General features: G+C 47.8%; 1 protein-coding gene and 1 long non-coding RNA gene across 3 annotated transcripts in view; one reads left to right on the top strand and one right to left on the bottom strand.

Annotated features, from left to right (window-relative positions):
* LOC137545166 (uncharacterized) overlaps window positions 1–18,354 on the bottom strand; it is a 155,121-nt gene that overhangs the window by 101,648 nt on the left and 35,119 nt on the right. The gene's annotated exons all lie outside the window — the stretch shown is intronic.
* LOC137545168 (uncharacterized) overlaps window positions 286–18,354 on the top strand; it is a 62,276-nt gene continuing 44,207 nt past the window's right edge. The window contains exon 1 of the long non-coding RNA XR_011026006.1: window positions 286–444. This is a non-coding gene — a long non-coding RNA (uncharacterized lncRNA). The remainder of the gene's footprint in view (window positions 445–18,354) is intronic.

Genomic DNA, 18,354 nt, shown 5'->3' with positions numbered 1-18,354 from the left:
TGTTCATTTCACCCCCGAATGCTTCCGGTAGTAAAATGATCCGAGATTCGGATCAAAGATCCGGATCTCTTCAATGATCCGATTCGAATCATCCGGATCATTGAAAAGATCCGAACTTCCCATCTCTAACTGCTTGGAGTACGTGCGACTAGCCCTGAGCTTAGCAGTGTCAGTCTCCGCCTCCCTCCAGATCCGCCCCCCATATGACTGAAGAGATGTGGCGTGCTAGCTCCGCCCTCCGCAGGAATATTTGTGTAACAGAAGTGGCCGAGGCGTGACGGAGACATAAAAAATCATTGCTCATGCGCAGTGCTGAGACTAATGCCTGTGGCTGTGACGTAACCACGGACAAGGAACGAAACTGGAACGCCTTTTTTTCTAGCTGAGCTAGAAAAAGCTTCCTCCGTGCTGCCTGTGGGCTCTGAGGGGACCTGGAGGCCTCGGGTAAGTGAGGAGTGAGCTATTCGGGTGTCTGATCCCCGCACAGCGCTGTGTAGTATTATTACTATTTTCTATATGTTATATTGGGGGGGCGGCGCTCTGCTGTATGTCTGGTGAGGGCTGCGGGGTTTCAGGGTAGGCGGGGGCGCCAGCAGGAATTCCAGGGGCTTCAGTTGGGTAGTTCTGGTATCGGCACATTGTTGCTCCTCAGAGGAATTTAGCGCCCCTGTTATATAGCCCAGCTCCCTGGCTGTACCCACATTAATGTATTCCTCCAAATACTACACAGATGAGTATCAGGGAAAGTACATTTGTAGTGATCTGAAAAAAAATAAAGCTTGGTGTAATTGCCTTCTTAAAACAGAAGGAAATTTGCAATAATTCAGTTATAAATGAACATTTGTGGTTACCCACAATGCACACCTACTAAATATGCAAATTATCCCTTTCCGCCCTTGTTAAGCCAAGCAAGCATCCAGAACCGCTGGTTTATAGCAAGCCTATAGCTTTAAGAAAATAAGAGTCAGATACTCACATATGGCTCTGGCTCCTATTGAGCCCCCTCATTCCAGCTTTCGATAGCAATAGAGTCAGCACCATCCAGTATTCTTATGCTCTTTATTGGTAAAATAGCATGATGTATGCTGTCAGCTGCTGACAGCATACATCATGCTATTTTACCAATAAAGAGCATAAGAATACTGGATGGTGCTGACTCTATTGCTATCGATATACTGGAGTTTCCTGTGCAGGGATACTGAGGGTCACAGCACATCCTGACATCCTCTCCTGGGTGCATGCTTCGGACTGAAGACCTCATTCCAGCTTTGTCCCCGGGGACAGGACGCCATGTATGGAAGCCCTCAGGAGCACTCGTGTCCCGTGCGCAGTAAGGAGCCACCGGTCTTCGGGAGAGCTGGGGGGGCACACATGCTCCTCAAACCTTTCCGAGGAGCCCTGAAGGTACATTTGACCACCAGTTTGTCACATACGTGGAATGGGGTGACACCGTTAGAACGAGGGGTCAGAAAATGCTCAACAGGATCCAGAGACTTTACTCTCCATGAGGTAATGCTCACCGCGGCGGATCGATTCCGCGCTCAATCCCCGCAGGCGGACAATACAAAAACATGAACAGCTGATAAGAAGTGTCCGCAGGAACGAGCGGGAATCGATCCGGGGGGACGCGCCGGCATCAAGCCGCTGGCTCGATTCCGGCACATTATCTTACCGTGTATTCCCAGCATTAAGGCACCTTTCCCCCTCCCTTTCAAGTACACTTTGAAAGGGAGGTGGATTTAACACACGCACACACAAAAAAAAACACCTATGGGAAGGCTCTGGGTCCTATAAGCAGAGTTCCCCAACTCTGTCCTCGAGGCCCACCAACAGTATATGTTTTGCAGAAAACCACAAACATTCACAGGTGAGGTAATTAGTGTTGCAGCAGAGCTGGATTTATACAAAACATGCACTGTTGGTGGGCCTTGAGGACAGGGTTGGGGAACACTGCATAGAGCAGTGTTTCTCAACTTTTTTGACCCAAGTACCCCCTATTACAATTTAGTTCCAGCCAAGTAACCCCCCCCCCCTCTAAAAAAAAAAAGCAGGACACCCCAAATTTTGGAAGGAGGGGAGAAGGGAGTCAGAAGCACAGAGTTGTGGGTGGAGCTAGGCTCTAGGCATTTTTTTTTTGTATTTATACAGCACTGACCTCGTCTGCAGCACATTAGAGTACATAGTCATGTCACTGACGGTCCTCAGGAGCTCACAATCTAATCCTGCCATAATGTCATCAGAGCACACAGAGGATTTATCCAGCACTTATCAGCTCCCTCGTGGCTGGCAGGAGTGCCATCAGTGACTCTGCAGAGTACTGGGGGGGGGGAGGGGGGTGTTGGAGGAAAATGAGTTGAACTTACCCGGGGCTTCTAATGGTCCCCCGCAGACATCCTGTGCCCACGCAGCCACACACCGATGCTCCGGCCCCGCCTCCGGTTCACTTCTGGAATTTCAGACTTTAAAGTCTGAAAACCACTGCGCCTGCATTGCCGTGTCCTCGTTCCCGCTGACGTCACCAGGAGTGTATTACACAAGCCCAGTATGGTCTGTGCCTGCGCAGTACGCTCCTGGTGACGTCAGCAGGAGCGAAGACATGGCAACACAGGCACAGTGGTTTTCCAACTTTAAAGTCTGAAATTTTTTTTTTTCCTGTAACTTGCCAAAATGTGTCAAGCAAGGGTCTAGTATACAGTGCAGGAGAGTATTGTGTATGCACGTTTATACTGGTCACAGCATGTTTTGTATGGACGGATATATCTGTCCATACCGCTAGGGAGGTTATTGTTGACTGAGGATGAACGGAACTAGAGCTGTGAGTAGCAGAGGTAGGAGGCTGATTGCACGGCAGTGATACAAGCAGGCAGTACAGGGATACAGAGAGTTACCGACTCTCCATGCTGGCCGGGTGTGTGACAGGCAAGGAGGCTCACTGTAATACTGCCTACACAGTGCAGGTCACGACTGTTGCCTTTGTTGTTCCATCTCAATCCCTCTCCTCCTCGTGGTATGCGTGACGTAGCTGGCTGGCCCAGGTGGCTCTCTTTCTATTGGCAGAAGAGAGGTGCTGGGCGATCTTTGGAGCCCTGGAGGAGGGGGACAGAGAGGGAGGACCCGGGTGATCTTTGAATATGAATCGAGCCCTGGAGGAGGGAGGAAGGAAGGTAAAACAAGGACGTGCTGTTTGGAAGGACAGTGTCCTCTAACTACGGACAGCTGACTTTGAGAGGCAAAAGTACGGATTGCTTGGCAACCCTGCAGTTACCATTGCAAAGCGCGGCTGACACAAGGGGACACTGAGCCTGCACAGCTGATCGCGCTGCGTACCCCCAGCTGTGGTCTCTCGTAGCCCCAGGGGTAAACGAACCACGTGTTGAGAATCACTGCTATTGAGCCTTCCCGTTCCTCCTATGGTGCCGGCGTTCCAGTGCTGTCACCCCGGTTAGTCTCTGACTGATGGGTTGGAGACTGCTCTCTCTTCCGCTGCGAGAGGCATAGAGAGAGCGAGACTCGCCGCTCAGTATTGCACATGCGTGGGCACACTTTCTCGCACATGCACAGTATGGAGCAGTGCCTCTTTGGGAGCACTCGGGCTCCTAAACACTCCCGAAGCCGCTTGCAGCGGAAGTGAGTAGTCTTCAACATATCAGTCAGACACTGCTATGGGGGATCCAGCCTTATAGAGCTTTCTTATGGTGGTCTCTGATTGCGTCTGCTATCTTTTATTCATTAAAAAGAATTTTTTTTTTTGTAAATCCCCATTTCTTCTATTCCCCCACCCCCCCAATTAGCCCTAGACTGAGATAGATACGATACCCATACATAGGCATCAGCCCATAATAGAGATTAAGCCCCATCTACACGATACAAATTCTTTGTGCAATTCAATCACGATTCTATTTACGATCCGATTAAATCCGACATGTCCGATCGGGATTCGATTCAATTCGCCATTGTTTTGCAATTGCAAATAGAATTGAATCCTGATTGGACGTCGAATTTAATCTAACCGTAAATAGAATCGTAATTGAATCGCACAAAGAATCGTATCGTGTAGATTGGGCTTAGATTATGAACCGTTGGGAGGGACAGTTAAGTGACAAGGCTGTCCCCTATACAGTGCTGTGCTAGATCACAGCGCTGTATGCATACATTTATTTTTTTTATTATTTCAGCCTGCCAGCTCCAATCACAGCTGGCAGGCTGTTTGCGGCAGCCTTCTGGGTTCCAGTGCAGGGAATGCACGCTTATGCGAGTGCTTGCTCCCTGCTAATTTCACGAGGAGCGAAATTACGCCATGCAGCATTAGGCCGGCGGTCCTGTACCTGCCACACTCCCACCACCAATCGGCGTTAGGTGGTCCGGAGGGGGTTAAAGTGTACCAGAGCTGTCACAGACTTGATACTCACCTGCAGCTTCCTCCAGCATCACAAGCACGCGCGCGTCCCACGCTGTCCACCGATCAGCCTGTATAACTGGTTCAGCCGCGCCAGTTGTGGTCTTCTGCGCATGCGCGGCACCTCCCACGCATGCATTGGACCACGACTGGCGCGACTGAGCCAGTTACCGCAGCTGAATGGCAGACTGCGAAAGGACAGCGAGGGACTTGTGCTGAAAAGGCTGGAGGAAGCCACTGGTGAGATGGTGAAATGCTGGAATAATTTATACTTCAGGCTTTCATACTTAATACAGAAGTGGCCTATTGTACCACAATGCCTACCAAGTTACTCAGTTACTTCCTCTGTGCATGAGAACTTTTTACATGTCAGTTCAATCCAGCTCTGTGGCTGAAAATTCCCCGCCCAGCTGCTATTTCTCATCTCATCTCCCCATCCCCCTCCTGACATTTCCTGTACTTGGCAGACAGCCCAGAAGCAGGCGCAGCTCAGTAACTGCTGCTGATTATTATACAGCAAACACAGCAAATCCGCCATATTATAGCCACACTATACTTGCTAAGGGCTCTTTCACACTCGGAGCTGATCCGTGCGTTTTGACGGATAGCTCCTAGGATGGGTTTAGAAAGGTAACATGAAAGTCTATTTGACCTTCATGTTAACTTTCACATTAGACAAAGCGGCAATTTCCCGGTGAATTAGAACTACTTCCGCTAATCAGCGTCGGACCAAACTTCCCGATGTCACGCCTCCGGTCATAAAGCTATCTAATGTGAAAGAGGCCTAATGCTGGGCATACACGATCCATTTCTGCGGCTCGATTAGCCGCCGGATCGACTCCCGCTCGTCCCCGCGGGAGCTTCTCTTATCTTCCGCTCGTTTTCCGCTATTGTCCGCCCGCGGGTATCGAGCGCGGAATCGATCCGGCGAGTCATTGGACACGTCGGATATTATCAAATCGAGCCATCAGCGGCTCGATTGATAACAAAAAACGACCCGTGCATGCCCAGCATAATGCTCGGAATACACCATACAATTTTCTGTTAGATTTTTCTGTTACATTTTCTGTTAGAATGCATAATTAGATTACTTTCTGTAGAGACTGGTCATTGCAAAAATCAAGCACCTCATCCCCCCAGAAGATCTGCCAACCTTAGTCCATGCCTTCATCACATCCCGACTGGACTACTGCAATGCTCTCTACACTGGCCTTCCAAAAAAGGTCTTGTACCGCCTACAGCTGATACAGAATACTGCTGCCAGACTGCTAACCAACCAACCAACCCCGTCACTGCCACATAACGCCAGTCCTGCATTCCCTTCACTGGCTACCTATAGAATGGAGGGTCCTATTCAAGATCGGCCTACTGACATTTAAATCCCTGAATAATCTAGGCCCTGGATACATGAAAGATATGTTGCAGCTGCGTAGCAATCCCCGCATTCTCAGATCCACAGGTTCTAATAATCTAGTCATACCCAGAGTCCACTTGGAAACTTTTGGTCCCAGAGCCTTCTGTCATGCTGCCCCTACGTTTTGGAACTCCCTACCTCAACAGATCAGGACAGCTCCATCCCTGGCCGTGTTTTAATCCAGACTGAAAACCCACCTGTTCTGTTTGGCATTTGCAGAAATATAACTTTTGTTGTGTGAATACTTCATCCTACTACCAATTACTGAATCTTAGAGAGCCTAAAGGTAGCCATACACTGGTCGATTTGCCATCAGATTCGACCAACAGATAGATCCCTCTCTGACCGAATCTGATCAGAGAGGGATCGTATGGCTGCCTTTACTGCAAACAGATTGTGAATAGATTTCAGCCTGAAACCGTTCACAATCTGTGGTGGTGGTGGTGCTGCTGCCGCCCCCATCCCGCATACATTACCTGCTCCGCCGGCACGACTCCCGGGTCTCCGCTCTTCTTCTCCGCTCTGGTCTGCTCTGGTCTCCAGCATGCTTCCCTTCTTCCTGTCTGGGGGAAGTTTAAACAGTAGAGCGCCCTCTACTGTTTAAACTTCCTGCCGGGACAGGAAGAAGGGAAGCATGCCGGAGACCAGACCAGAGCGGAGAAGAAGAGCGGAGACCCGAGAGTCGTGCCGGCGGAGCAGGTAATGTATGCGGCTCTATTGCGTCGGTCGTCGGGCACTTGAACGCCGCTAGCGATGCGCTCTTTACCTGCGGGCGATCGACGGGATCGGACGGAATGGATCGAAATTCGGCGTGTAGCGTGAACGATTGGCAGCAGATTCGATCCCAGTGATCGAATCTGCTGTCGAAACGGCGGCAAATCGGGCCAGTGTATGGCCAGCTTAAGCGCTTTGAGTCCTATGGGAGAAAAGCGCTATAGAAATGTTATTGTATTGTATTATCTCTGGTGCATTGTCTTCTGTTTATCTCCTGCTGAGTAGGACAATGCCTAATTGCTCTGCAGATAGATCGTAAGATAGATACATTTCCAACATGTTGAGCTTTATCTATCTGGCAGGTAAATCTAACAGAAAATTGTATGGTGTATTCCCAGCATAAGATCAACCAACCAAAACCTAACATTGCGGTTCAGCGTTTTGATCATAATTACAGAACCAAATTCTTAAACCCACTTTAGTTTACGATTGTTTAGATGGTTTTGTCTCATCGAAAACATTATTTAGTATTCATATATTGCTGTGTTCTTACATAGCGCTGTACAGATTATAGTCATGTCACTGACTGTCCTCAGAGGAGCTCACAGTCTAATCCTACCATAGTCATGTCTATGTATGTATTGTGTAGTGTATGTATCGTAGTTTAGGGGGGAAGCCAATTAACTTATTTGTATGCTTTTGGGATGTTGGAGGAAACAGGAGTACCCGGGGGAAACCCACACTCAGTTCAGATAGTGCCCTGGCTGGGATACTGAGCGCTATACCCAGCGCTGCAAGGCGAGAGTGCTAACCACTACACCAACGTGCTGCCCATATCTAATGACAATAGACTGTTCCACGCACAGCTTCAGAGGCTGGCGTCCCCTGTGAAGGTGGGCTACATGGGGGTCCTTAAGGGGCCCATACACTGGTTGACTTCAGCGATCAATTGGAAATCGATTCTATCAATCGATTTGCGGACGATTTCGATCGATTTGATCTGACAGGATGGAAGATCTAGGTCGATCTGCTACAGGCAGCAAATCGATGGCCCATAAGGTAGCCATACACTGGTCGATTTGCCATCAGATTCGACCAACAGATAGATCCCTCTCTGATCGAATCTGATCAGAGAGGGATCGTATGGCTACCTTTACTGCAAACAGATTGTGAACCGATTTCAGCCTGAAACCGTTCACAATCTGTTGTGGTGGTGCTGCTGCTGCCGCCGCTCCCTCCCCCCCACCCCCCCGCATACATTACCTGCTCTGCCGGCACGACTGCCCCCGGTCACCGCTGCTCCGTGTCCGCGCTGGTCTCCGGCCCCGGCATGCTTCACTTCTTCCTGAGCGCCCTCTACTGTTTAAACTTCCTGCCGGGCAGGAGGAACTGAAGCATGCCGGAGACCAGCGGTGACCGGGGGCAGTCGTGCCGGCAGAGCAGGTAATGTATGCGGCTCTATTGCGTCGGTCGTCGGGTACTTGAACGCCGCTAGCGACGTGCTCCCTACCCGCGGGAGATCGACGGTAATTTTCCGCACGGAGCGATCGGGATCGGACGAAATGGATCGAAATTCGTCGTGTAGCGCGAACGATTGGCAGCAGATTTGATCCCAGTGATCGAATCCGCTGTCGAAACGGCGGCAAATCGGGCCAGTGTATGGCCAGCTATAGAGTTGCATTGGATCTAATGGTTAGTAACAAGATTCCTCTCTATACTGAATCTAAAACTTAACTTTTAATGTAGAAATCTAAAAACTCGAACCATTTTACTGACTGACATACAAATATTACACTTGCGAGTATTTGCTAGGCCAGCACCGTCGGAATATAATAGGACAACCTAGATTATCCAAGGCTCATAGCAATACTGATAATTATAAAATCACACAACCCCCACCATACAACCCGACATGTTTCACTTCTAACTGAAGCTTTTTCAAGGGACAAGTGCTAAAAACGTGCAAATAGTGATAAGGTGCAATAGTACATTATAGAACAAGTATAAGTATTTAGCCTATAGGCCTAAGTCATAATGACAGTCAAACGAGTATGATGGCTGACACAGGCTTATATACCCTACAAGGGGTTGTCCTTCCCCTACCACTCCCCTTAGTCACTTCCTCCGTCCAGGGCCAGCTCTCCATTGGTTTGCCGTAGTGTCACTCATAGAGTCCACCAATTGAAGCCCAGCAGATATAGTACCATGTAATGTAAAAAGACCCTTTATGGTGTAATAGTATTCCCCAAAATAGATATACAGTGGAGGAAATAATTATTTGACCCCTCACTGATTTTGTAAGTTCGTCCAATGACAAAGAAATGAAAAGTCTCAGAACAGTATCATTTCAATGGTAAGTTTATTTTAACAGTGGCAGATAGCACATCAAAAGGAAAATTGAAAAAATAGCCTTAAATAAAAGATAGCAACTGATTTGCATTTCATTGAGTGAAATAAGTTTTTGAACCCTCTAACAATAAAAGACTTAATACTTAGTGGAAAAACCCTTGTTTGCAAGCACAGAGGTCAAACGTTTCTTGTAATTGATGACCAAGTTTGCACACATTTTAGGAGGAATGTTGGTCCACTCCTCTTTGCAGATCATCTCTAAATCCCTAAGGTTTCGAGGCTGTCTCTGTGCAACTCTGAGCTTGAGCTCCCTCCATAGGTTTTCTATTGGATTAAGGTCCGGAGACTGACTAGGCCACTCCATGACCTTAATGTGCTTCTTCTTGAGCCACTCCTTTGTTGCCTTTGCTGTATGTTTTGGGTCATTGTCGTGCTGGAACACCCATCCACGACCCATTTTCAGTTTCCTGGCAGAGGGAAGGAGGTTGTCGTTCAGGATTTCACGATGCATGGCTCCGTCCATTTTCCAGTTAATGCAATTAAGTTGTCCTGTGCCATTAGCAGAAAAACACCCCCAAAGCAAAATGTTTCCACCCCCATGCTTAACGGTGGGGACGGTGTTTTGGGGGTCATAGGCAGCATTTTTCTTCCTCCAAACACAGCGAGTTGAGTTAATGCCAAAGAGCTCTATTTTGGTCTCATCAGACCACAGCACCTTCTCCCAGTCACTCACAGAATCATTCAGGTGTTCATTGGCAAACTTCAGACGGGCCTGCACATGTGCCTTCTTGAGCAGGGGGACCTTGTGAGCCCTGCAGGATTTTAATCCATTGCGGCGTAATGTGTTTCCAATGGTTTTCTTGGTGACTGTGGTCCCTGCTAATTTGAGGTCATTCACTAACTCCTCCCGTGTAGTTCTAGGATGCTTTTTCACCTTTCTCAGAACCATTGACACCCCACGAGGTGAGATCTTGCGTGGAGCCCCAGAGCGAGGTCGATTGATGGTCATTTTGTGCTCCTTCCATTTTCGAACAATCGCACCAACAGTTGTCACCTTCTCTCCCAGCTTCTTGCTAATGGTTTTGTAGCCCATTCCAGCCTTGTGCAGGTCTACAATTTTGTCTCTGACATCCTTGGACAGCTCTTTGGTCTTTCCCATGTTGGAGAGTTTGGAGTCTGCTTGATTGATTGATTCTGTGGACAGGTGTCTTTTATACAGGTGACTAGTTAAGACCGGTGTCCTTAATGAGGGTGACTAATTGAGTAGAAGTGTCTAACCACTCTGTGGGAGCCAGAACTCCTTAAAGAGGAGCTGTTAGGTATAAGGTCTCAGAGAAAATAAACACATATATCAGTAGCTAAAGATTGGCTGTACTTACATTACATATGCATTTCACTGTCCACGTTTGGATTTCACAGAATTTGTATATAGTATATGCAGAGAATGATGCTCCTGACAGCCCATGGCAGGTTCCATGTTTGTGAAGCCAAATGTGTGGTCATGTCCTGCCTGCTTCTGATCACAGAACAGCTTGTACAGAATAACACAGTGTGCAGTGCATATTAATGAGCCATGTGGCTAGGAACAATAGCGGACTCCTGCAGAGTAATCTTCCCGGAGATTTATCTGTGCTGTGAGTTTAGAAGCTGCTGAAACTTGATCCCGTCTTCTCCTTAGCAGCCGAGGGGAGGGCCCCAGAATGCTTTGCAGTATGGAATGCGGCTTGCGTCCTCCTTAGGAGCTTAGCTTTGGTGATAAGCACACATTAAATGTAAGAGAGATTTTTATCTTTAGTAATGTCTTTTGGCTTCTGTCTAAACTGTTTAACACAGGAGAATAGAGGTTTAAATTAGCTTCTGCAGCCTGACAGTTACTCTTTAATGGTTGGTAGGGGTTCAAAAACTTATTTCACTCAATGAAATGCAAATCAGTTGCTATCTTTTACTTAAGGTTATTTTTTCGATTTTTCCTTTTGATGTGCTATCTGCCACTGTTAAAATAAACCTACCATTGAAATGATACTGTTCTGAGACTTCATTTCTTTGTCATTGGTCAAACTTACAAAATCAGTGAGGGGGTCAAATAATAATTTCCTCCACTGTAGATGTACCTCTACCTTCAAACCAGAAGAGAAGTGCATATTGAGGGCGCTTCTGGCACAGCCGCGTCCTAGCGCGGCATAAAACGCCAGGTCTCGTCAAGCGGGCCACCTGATTGGTTGCCCAAGTCACCCACTGTCATCCTGGTCTAGCCAATCCGGTGTGATGACATCAGCAGAGGACGTCGCCAGGGCACTTCCGTATACTGCGGCGTGGAGCGCAAACATCACACTCCTACGCCCATTGGTAAACTACAGTTTATGCGGAGATACGACGTTGTCATAGCAACCCTTCAACACATAGCCCCACATAGCCCCACCAGAAGAGTATGTATACAGTTAACACCCCACTAAAGCGCCACCTTGTAAGTTTAAATGGCGCTCCGTGGGGAGCCCGTTTGACGAGACCTGGCGTTTTATGCCACGCTAGGACGCGGCTGTGCCAGAAGCGCCCTCAATATGCACTTTTCTTCTGGTTTGAAGAATCTATTTTGGGGAATACTATTACACCATAAAGGGTCTTTTTACATTACATGGTACTATATCTGCTGGGCTTCAATTGGTGGACTCTATGAGTGACACTACGGCAAACCAATGGAGAGCTGGCCCTGGACGGAGGAAGTGACTAAGGGGAGTGGTAGGGGAAGGACAACCCCTTGTAGGGTATATAAGCCTGTGTCAGCCATCATACTCGTTTGACTGTCATTATGACTTAGGCCTATAGGCTAAATACTTATACTTGTTCTATAATGTACTATTGCACCTTATCACTATTTGCACGTTTTTAGCACTTGTCCCTTGAAAAAGCTTCAGTTAGAAGTGAAACATGTCGGGTTGTATGGTGGGGGTTGTGTGATTTTATAATTATCAGTATTGCTATGAGCCTTGGATAATCTAGGTTGTCCTATTATATTCCGACGGTGCTGGCCTAGCAAATACTCGCAAGTGTAATATTTGTATGTCAGTCAGTAAAATGGTTCGAGTTTTTAGATTTCTACATTAAAAGTTAAGTTTTAGATTCAGTATAGAGAGGAATCTTGTTACTAATATTGAAAATCAGGTTCTGTTGCATTTGGATCTAATGGTCCAATAATGCATTTAGAAAGATTTTATCCTGAAATCTATTGGAAATCTGTTCCTAGTGTGTGGCACACATCAGATTCCTGTCAGATTAGACTTGACAGGCGTCTGCCAGAAATCTGATGGTCGAATCTGCTGCAAATCTACAAGTGTATGGCCACCTTTAGGCATCATAAATAGCAGAGCAGCCTTCTAGCTTGAGTGCCCCTTGTGGCAAAACCTATAATATTACTATGCTGTGTATTGTAAAATGTAATGTTTCTGTAATGTCACATGTGTATTGTATACTCTAAGATAGCTGGAGGGGATACCTGCTGAGTTGTCTATGGACTTCTTTACTTATTGAAACAATGGCCTTGCTGGAAACTTCTGTAGCCACAGATAAAGCCCCATCTACAATTTAACGTGCGCTCAACTAAATCAGACTTCCGATCAGTACTCGATCGATGGAAACCATGCAAAAATCGACTACACTATCGGACATGTCGGGTTTAATCGATCCAATCAAATTCGATTGATCGCACGTTAAATTGCGTCATGTAATGCTGGAAGCTTCTGTGTAATGCCTATAAGAGCCAGGTGGCTGTGTTTAGAGTCAGAATTGTGCTGAGGTTGTGATTGAGCAGATCTGCTGTATATTCTCTATGGAGTCTTGGAGTTTTACTACTGCTTGAAATAGAATAGAGATATCTTCTAACCAGGGATGCTCAAATCTGAACTTTGGATTAATCCGGATGCTGAAAATGTCTATACAGAATATCCAGATAGCTCCTGCATCACCACAAGTCATCTAGTTATTCTGTAGTACTGGCCCCATACCCTATCTCAGAGCCATAGCAATCCCTGCCATGTACTGATGAGGACCAGAAAGTCAGAAACAGGCTATCTACATGTGGGGTTAGTATGGCGCTGTAAAATGTATGGGCTCACTATACACCAGCGGTTCTGGATGTGCAACCTTGCCTCCTGGGATATAAAGAGATGATTTGCATATTCAGGAGTGTTGCATCATGGGAAACATATAGATAGATAGATAGATAGATAGATAGATAGATAGATAGATAGATAGATAGATAGATAGATAGATAGATAGATAGATAGATAGATAGATAGGATACCAGGGCTGTGAGGGGAGAGCTTGTTTGGGTGAAGAGACAGCATCACACACAGCTGGTCCTCCTTTCTGCTGACCCAATACAGTGTTCTCCTCAGGCTCTTTTAGCCGGGTGCTCCACCCAGCCCTCATTGGCTCTCCTCCTCATACTATAAGCAGAGTTGCGCTGACCCTGCCTTCCCCTTTCGCACCCCACCCAGCTACTTTTTCATGCCACCCAGCTGGGAAAAAAAAATTCTGGGGAGAGCACTGCAATATGTAAACACGGAATAAATCGCAGTCAAACTAATATGACTTCTACATGCTGCAGCTTTTGACAAACTTGGCATCAGTCATTGCCACCATATGAGAATAAATACTGACACAGTGATGCAACACCAAACATGATACAGCCAGCACAATACTAAACCTGTCTGACTCGCTGCGCGGCCCCTGCCCAGCGTTCCTCCGTTGCCTTGTGACCACACACATCATTTACATAAATACAGCTTTATATTAATTGTCATACACTTTATCTACTTTCATCCGCATTGCTCTTTACATATTACATATTATATTACATATTGCTCTACATGGCCAGTTGCGCTAAGTTTACACCAGGCTTTCTCAACCAGGTTACCTTGGTATATTCTATCGTGGGGCAAGTATAACAGAGCACACTAAAATAGGTGGTACTGTAAGAAGAAGCACTAAATTGGGGGCTCAGGAGACAGTATAATGAGTGGCAGTGTAATAGGGGTAATGAAATAAACAGCTACACACACTTTTAAAGACCACGACTCCTGCAAAATAAATGCAGGGTTTCCTGAGATCAAAAAATGGTTTGCAGGGTTCCTCCAGGGTAGAATGGTTGAGAAAGGCTGGTTTACAGTGTTCTCCCCAAGCCCTTTTAGCCGGATGCTGCACTTGGTGACCGTCTGCCTGTCATGGCTCTCCTATAAATACAGCCAGCAGAGCAGTGTCAATGGTCTAGTTCAGGGGTAGGGAACCTATGGCTCGGAAGCCAGATGTGGCTTTTGATGGCTACGTCTGGCTCACAGTTAGGGGTTGATTCACTAAGTTACACGGCTCAAGCAGCGCAGCTTAGTGTGGTAGTGCAAGTAAAGTTTTCAAAAGTAGGCACACTACTGCTATAGCATGCACTACTAACTTACTCGCACTCCCCCCAAATGAACAGCTGCTCCAATTGTCCCACTCTGGGCCCAGTCAGGTCCAGTGACTTTGTAGGACGGGATCCTGACACTTTGATTGGCCCAATAGGCTGCCTGTCACTTGTCAGGCAGCCTATTGGGCTAGAGTGCAGGGATCTCGTCCTACAAAGTGAATCAACCCCCAAGTCAGCTAGATAATTATACAAGCTGTTAGTCTGTATGTCTCCTGTCTGGCTCTCAGAAAAAATCGCTGAAACCCAAGAAAAGCTGAAGTGTGACACTTCCGCCCGGCGGATCAACTGTATACACATCACCATGGCAACAGGGACGTGAGTCCTCTGCTGCGCATGCGCACTGTCCCAGTTTGAAACATATTGTATGCCTCTCACAGAATTACACTTTAATATGTAGCATTTATGGCTCTCTCAGCCAAAAATGGTTCCTGACCCCTGATCTAGTTCACCCTTTAATGAACCATGCAGAAAAATCAGGAATCAGGAAGTTTCTCGCCAAGCATGACTGGGTTATGCCCGGAATTGGGTTTGGCACAGATACATATAGCTCAAGAAGAAGACACTGATAGCATAGAACATCAGGAGCAGAAGATTCAATATACACAACAAGGCAGTTAGTATTATACATTACATTTTACGTTATACATACTGGGGCAGCAGTTTACGTTAAAGGGATACTGTAGGGGGGTGTTGGAGGAAAATGAGTTGAACTTACCCGGGGCTTCTAATGGTCCCCGGCAGACATCCTGTGCCCGCGCAGCCACTCCCCAATGCTCCGGCCCCGCCTCCGGTTCACTTCTGGAATTTCAGACTTTAAAGTCAGAAAACCACTGCGCCTGCATTGCCGTGTCCTCGTTCCCGCTGACGTCACCAGGAGTGTATTACACAAGCCCAGTATGGTCTGTGCCTGCGCAGTACGCTCCTGGTGACGTCAGCAGGAGCGAGGACACGGCAATGCAGGCACAGTTGTTTTCCAACTTTAAAGTCTGAAATTTTTTTTTCCTGTAACTTGCCAAAATGTGTCAAGCAAGGGTCTAGTATACAGTGCAGGAGAGTATTGATGTGTATGCACGTTTATACTGGTCACAGCATGTTTTGTATGGACGGATATATCTGTCCATACCGCTAGGGAGGTTATTGTTGACTGAGGATGAACGGAACTAGAGCTGTGAGCAGCAGATGAAGGAGGCCGATTGCACGGCAGTGACACAAGCAGGCAGTACAGGGATACAGAGAGCTACCGACTCTCCATGCTGGCCGGGTGTGTGACAGGCAAGGAGGCTCACTCTGAAAACCACTGCGTCCGCGTTACCATGTCCTCGATCCTGCTGATGACACCAGGAGCATACTGCACAGGCCCAGTATGGTCTGTGTCTGCGCAGTACGCTCCTGGTGACATCAGTGGGATTGAGGACACGGCAATGCAGGCGCAGTGGTTTTCTGACTTTAAAGTCTGAAATTCCAGAAGTGAACCGGAGGCGGAGCCGGAGCATCGGTGAGTGGCTGCGCGGGCACAGGATGTCTGCAGGGGACTGTTAGAAGCCTTGGGTAAGTTCAACTCATTCCCTCCCCCAGTGTTCCTTTAACAGTACCAAAAAGTCCTAGGACTGGTCAATCTATTAGGCTTTGTGCGCTGATGTAAGTATGTGGAGGGAGTTAAGGAGGCTGACTAACAAGGGGAAGAAAGCTTGAAAAACAGGAAAAAAAACGAGAGCCAAATCTGGTGTAGTATGTACGACCAATGTGGAAAAAGTATATAAATGAGAATATACTCACAAGTGTGGGTCACCACTCAGGCGACCACTGTAATAGCAGGTGGGGAGAATTCTCACCTGACCCCACTCAGGTATAAAAAGTCCCTCTCTATAGAAAGAAAGTGGGGATACACCCCTCCACCCAGGGTGGACAAGATATGACTAAAAATGGTTAATAGAGGCGCCAAAATAGGATAAAATGGGTTAAAAACCGTTTAAAAAAGGAGGGGGTGGGTGGATCCACTACCCTCACTACAAGTGACCAGGCTAAATCAAGCCGTAGATAATGCAAGAAAATATTTATTAGTCTCCAAATACAGTGCAAAGGGGAAGAAAGCGTTACTGTGTCTAGCAGTCCTTGTGGAGATGGCCCGAAGCTTTTGTCCCAATGGAAGCTGACTAAAGTAGCGGTGGCCCGGGTGAGAGGGATCATTGGCAATCCTCACGCCCTGGATCTCAGTCTTTTTTTTTCGTGTAGGAGGGCAAGTGAGGGGAGAGGTCTCCCAATGATCCTCTCCGCCGACCTGATGACTCTCTGAAGTGCGTGTCTGTCCCTGGCGGTGGTGCCTGTGTACCAGACTAGGATGGAAGAGCAGAGGATTGAATCAATGGTAGCGGAGTAGAAGCTGGTCAGGATCTCTTGGGCCATACCGAACCTCCTCAGTTGGCAGAGAAAGTACAGTCTCTGCTGGGCTTTCCTCTGGATGGCAGTTGTTAGGTCTCCAGCTAAGGTCGCTGGAGATGGTAGTGCCCAGGAGGCGGGCGTGGGGCACTCTAGCCACCTCTGTACCATCAATGTAAATAGGGGGTGGGGAGGGAGCTGACTTCCTGAAGTCAATTAGTTTGGTTTTTGCAGTGTTTAGCACCAGCCTGTTCTTGCACCGGTGGGGGATACTCTCCACCTGCTGGCAGTACTCCTGGATGTTATCCTTGGTAACAAGGCCGACAATGGTGGTGTCATCAGCAAACTTGATGACCTTAAAGGGGTTCTGTGGGGGTTTCTCAGGAGAAAAACTGCCACTTACCTAGGGCTTCTTTCAGCCCCCTGCAGCGGTAATGTCCCACGCCATCGTGCTCCCATCTGCCGTTCCCCGCAGCCGGCACCGGGCTATTATTAGTCTGTCACACAGACAAATAATGCGCGTTGCCGCGCCTCCGCTTGCGTCATCTGAGGCTTACTGCGCAGGCGCAGTACAACGGAGCCTTGTACTGCGCTTGCGCATTAAGCTTCCGATGACGCAGGCGGAAGCGAGTGGGTGCGCGGCCACTGTAGCGCAGCCGCAGTTGGATCCCATGCCGCGCTAGACCGGGGCCGGCGGCGAACGGCAGATGGGAGGACGCCGCCTTGGGACATTATCGCTGCAGGGGGCTGATAGACGCCCAAGGTAAGTGTCTGTTTTTCTCCTCAACCCCTAACAGAACTCCTTTAACTGAGTCTGCCATGGATCTGCAGTTGTTTGTGTAAAGGGAGAACAGCAGTGGAGACAGGACGCAGCCTTGAGGAGCACCTGTGTTCATGGTCCTAATTTGTGAATGGATGTTGCCCAACCTGACGGCTTGGGTCCTGTTGGTGAGAAAGTCAGTGACCCAAAGGAATAGGCTTGGTTGCACTCCAAGTGTGGCTAGTTCAGTCTGAAGAATGCGTGGGCAGATGGTGTTTAAAGCCGAGCTGAAGTCCAGGAGTAGTATTCTGGCGTATTTGTCTGGTCTATCCAGGTGGTCATAGATGGACTCAAGGCAGATATTTAATACATCGTCAGTGGGCCTGTTTGCCCTGTACGCAAACTGATAGGTGTCAAGAAGGGGCGAGGTGGAGCGCTTGATTGGATAGGACTGCTCGCTCCAGGGTTTTGATTATGACGGATGTCTGGGCCACAGGCCTAAAGTTGTTAAGATCGGATGCCCCCTGTTTCTTGGGAACAGGTATGATGGTTGAAGCATGCGGGGACCTTGCCTCATCGGGTCCAGAGGCTTTCCTTGTATTAACCGTTGACAGGAGTTGCAAAACATCAGCCTCGCTCAGAAACCTGCCATCCTGCAGCATAATTTTGCACACTGTGCGCGTCTCTATCATCCAAAGTCAGCCTCAGTACAAGTATTAACCTCTCTATAGAGGAGTTTGAGCACTGGGTGTCCACAGGAGAATTCTACAAACCACCCTCACCACAGAGGCCTGGAACACTATTCCCTCAGCCACACTATAAGCGCTTTTCTCAACGATTGTGATTTATTCTTTTGTTCTTTTAAAAAAAAAGCTAATCGCTCCCAC

This window comes from Hyperolius riggenbachi, chromosome 2 (genome assembly GCF_040937935.1).
Source record: "Hyperolius riggenbachi isolate aHypRig1 chromosome 2, aHypRig1.pri, whole genome shotgun sequence".
Lineage (NCBI taxonomy): Eukaryota > Metazoa > Chordata > Amphibia > Anura > Hyperoliidae > Hyperolius > Hyperolius riggenbachi.
Note: the sequence above shows the minus strand (reverse complement) of the source record. Positions and strands in the feature narration are given on the sequence as shown.